The 4,073-nt window shown below is 37.8% G+C and overlaps 1 non-coding gene across 1 annotated transcript; it reads right to left on the bottom strand.

Moving 5' to 3' along the window:
- Positions 1-2,415: 2,415 nt before the first annotated feature.
- Positions 2,416-2,487, bottom strand: TRNAM-CAU (transfer RNA methionine (anticodon CAU)). Its single transcript has one exon. It is a non-coding gene; the product is annotated as a tRNA-Met (tRNA).
- Between the last annotated feature and the right edge of the window lie 1,586 nt (positions 2,488-4,073).

The following is a 4,073-nucleotide window of genomic DNA, read 5'->3' on the forward strand; positions in this document are numbered from 1 at the left end:
TTTATATAAACAATTTATATAACTATGGTGATAATTCACTTCCAGCTTTCGATATATACTCCCCAAAATATTGTGAAAACCTTAATTTGATAAATGTATTTATTAACTTCTAATGTGGTAAATGTATTTATTAACTTCCTCATAATACTGAAAACTTAGATACAAGTGTTGATAATTTCATCATAAACAGGTTTTCAAAATAGTTTGGTGAAGGAAAATCCTTTTGTGTTGTCGCTACTAAAAACCGATTATGATCTGCACAATTCCTCGGGAGATTTACGTCTTTAATACAATAAGTTCTTATAAGAAGTTGTACAGATTAAAACATATGTGAAATGACACCAGATTCAGTAGACGATCTCTACAGGTCATCAGTTTCATGAAACAGTTAAGGTCAAGCAGTTACAAGAGCTTTCTCGATGATCATCTTGCACCACCACACTCACAAGACCCTCCAACAAACTCCTCCAAAGTTCTTCAAGTCCTGCTGGGCCAGCAGAACCCGTCCTGACACTCAGTAATCAAGAAAGATATTCATAGCTTTATGTCCAGCCGTCATCAGGTTTTCTATATTCAATGTTTATATTAAGTAATTAAGTTCAATGACCTTTAACTGCTCACTGATGTTATATCATCCAAGGTGATCAGTTCTATAACTCCAGGACCACTTTCATGGGGCTCCTGTAACTCCTGTAACTACAATCAGTAGCAGGTAAATGTTGGATTCTTTTGGAGTGAGAAGTTCCATGACGAGATGTTTCTGGCCATTAACGATAATATTACCACGTCGAAGGTGACTTTACACCTGTGGTGGAACCTCATGCAGGCGGAGTCCGGTAACACTCCAACATATATACATTCTGTTTTACATTTGATGTATGACGTATGATATGGATGAAGGCGTCATGACCTTAGCTCTTCATAACCTTCTAAATGTAACAACATACATATATTCCTGTTACCAAGTAGCAAATACTGTTATAGTATGTTGTACTGTATGGTACAGCTTCTGGTTTAATGACCTTTACCTGTTAATAACCAGTAAATCCCACGATACACATACATGTTGACCTGTTACAGAGCGGCAGACCGTCGTACGACAAGACCCCGTGCCAGGCAGGGACAAATTGTCATAATAAATGTTATAATGATTTATATTTTGATGGAATTGTTTATAAAGATGAGTTACCATAATTATGACGAAATATATCCACATTCACACTCACCAACTCTACCCAGACAACACGAGTCGTATTGATCATTTCTGAATTAATTGGACACATCCAGGAAGCTACCTTTTACCGTGTGTACTTTACTTTAAAGTTACGTTCATAGGAAATAGAGTGAAACTAACTGTCTGTATTGCCAACAAAAATCGCTATGAGGTATAAACTTCTGTCTACTAATGACGTCACGCTGATAGTTATGAACACAAACTGGTGGGCAAACGTTTGACCTCAGATGAGGTGAAATACTTTTTCCTTAACAAGATTGAGGAATCATTTACAGAATCATTTACCAATTAGATTGTGGTTGAAAGCATTACTACAGATACGTGTGAGAATACAATTGATGAATATTTCGCTTCAGGTCCAAGAATAACAACATTTGCACCTCCATTGTCACGCTGACAATATATAGGGTTTTCTCTTTGACTTTTGCGTGTGCCTTCTAACCCAACCCCCCCATCCCCCCAACACCACCCCCACATCCCCCCAACACCACCCCCCACCCACCCACCCACCACCACCACCACCAGCAGACCCATGCAGGCCCCCATGTCACTTACTTCACTACAGTTTCCAGGCACCACGTGGCATTTTAGTGGCTGTTGATTACCACTCCTCTGACCCAGGCAGCTTTCTTATCTTCCTGTCTCACCCAGACGTTGTCTGCTGGTTTTTACTCCACAAACATACAACCTCTCCTTCCCAGACATAACGCATCACAACACCTTACTCCCACCATTTTGATCTTTTTCTTCGTGACAATATGTTTCTCTGCGGAGAGCGTTACGTGCTTGCCCTACCCTTTGGCAAAATCTCGTTACATTAACCCATAAGCATGAACTCCTCTCTCTCTCTCTCTCTCTCTCTCTCTCTCTCTCTCTCTCTCTCTCTCTCTCTCTCTCTCTCTCTCTCTCTCTCTCTCTCTCTCTCTCTCTCTCCCCAGCCAGCCACTATGAATGTAGATTGCGTGACTGAGTGAGAGCGATGAAGTTCTTGCCATATGACGGCGAGCCACTGTGCACCCCACCCACCCACCCAGCACATATCAACTTACCTCTTGCCTGAGAGAGAGAGAGAGAGAGAGAGAGAGAGAGAGAGAGAGAGAGAGAGAGAGAGAGAGAGAGAGAGAGAGAGAGAGAGAACCTACCTACGAGTATTTACGGTCACAAAAAAATACTGAAAATAAAGGCCCCGCCGGGAATCGAACCCGGACCAACTGTTTATGAGGCAGATGTGCTAACCACTACACCACGGAGCCACTTGTCAGTGGCGTAAAAATCTCTTATATATTAACAAACGTGACTGAAGACTTAAAGAATCTGGTACAAACATAATGGTTATTGTGATAAATGAATTGTTTATGATGAATATGTATTGTGTTGCATTATAATGATCGTTCATTACCAAGATCTTTAAGCCTGAATCCTTAAGATTATATAAGAAATGATAAAAACGTGTTAAGAACATAAACATTTATGAGTATAAAGAATAGAATGCATTATCATGCGGGTATCTAACTGAAAATGCAGTACAAGGAGCTAGTTTAAGGCAGGAGTATTATATCTTTTAACAAAATTTTTACCTCAACGTCCTTTATTTTTCATCATAATTTTTTATGTTTACTATCAAGAAATGACTTTTACCTAACATAAAAATTCTGTATAGGTATTTGATCACTGTTCTCCAACGACGCATTGAATAACTCTTCGTTAGTGAAGTTCATTTCGTGTAATAGATCATGTATTACAAAGCTGTGTCTATCCACACAAGTGTTATACATCCCGGGCAACGATATTCTAGAGATAACGTACATATAACATATGTAAGTCTTCTATAGATATTTATAAAAAAAATTTCCTGAGGGACAAAACCTAAGACTTTCGTATCAACGTTTATCAGTTGTAAGTGATCAAGCTTTATCAAAAAGGTACAATGAAACAAGTAGACAGAATGATGAAAGATGTAACGCATCCGCTACATAATTGTTACACGTATCTTAAATCTGGTGGAAGGCTAGCTCTGCCCAAGCTGCACACTGATAGATACAAAAAGTCGTTTGTACCTAAAAGCATTCTGCTTTTCAATCATCTCTCATCACTATAACTTCTAGCTTTAAGTTTCATGATAACTGTAGGTGATGGTTCATGATAGGGATGGTGACAAGCTGATATCGCATGTACACAATAGCAAAGTAACATTTTATATGAAATAACCTATGCAATATTTCTTGTTAATATTTTAATGTTTTTTTTTTTTACAACTACTAAGGAGCTCTAAAGCCAAAACGAATTTCATTTTGTATTATATTTTGTATAACAATTTGACGAATAAAGTATCTTATCTTATTACAAAGCTGTGTCCATTGCCACAGGTGCTACTGATCCTGGGTAAAGGTATTTCACCATCTTTGTATCTTTAACCTTTCTAGTTATAGATGTTTCATCCCTGATTCCATCCTTACAATCGATGTATGTGGTTTGTGTTGTCTTTATCCTTAACATATCATTAGTCAGTTGAAGTGGAGAACATGCTCCACAGCCTAGCCACTCTACTCTGTCTTCCACATGCTATTCAAGAGGTGTTACCGGATTTCACCTATAAGTGTTTACACCGGGGGTAACAAGTCACCTCCGGACGGCTTCTTCTTTTTACTTTTGATGATTTGAAAAATTCATGAATCATATTTGGTTTTATGATGTCAATAAGATTGTTGGAAATTGTATATAATAATCTTTATCTGTCATTTGATAAACTTCAATTCATCAAAGATAAAGTTTATGATCATTGATTGTTTATCTCTCGTTGTTACTGAAGTTTTTTTTTTATCTAACAAAATACTTTCAT

The sequence above is a fragment of the Panulirus ornatus genome, chromosome 42 (genome assembly GCF_036320965.1).
Source record: "Panulirus ornatus isolate Po-2019 chromosome 42, ASM3632096v1, whole genome shotgun sequence".
Lineage (NCBI taxonomy): Eukaryota > Metazoa > Arthropoda > Malacostraca > Decapoda > Palinuridae > Panulirus > Panulirus ornatus.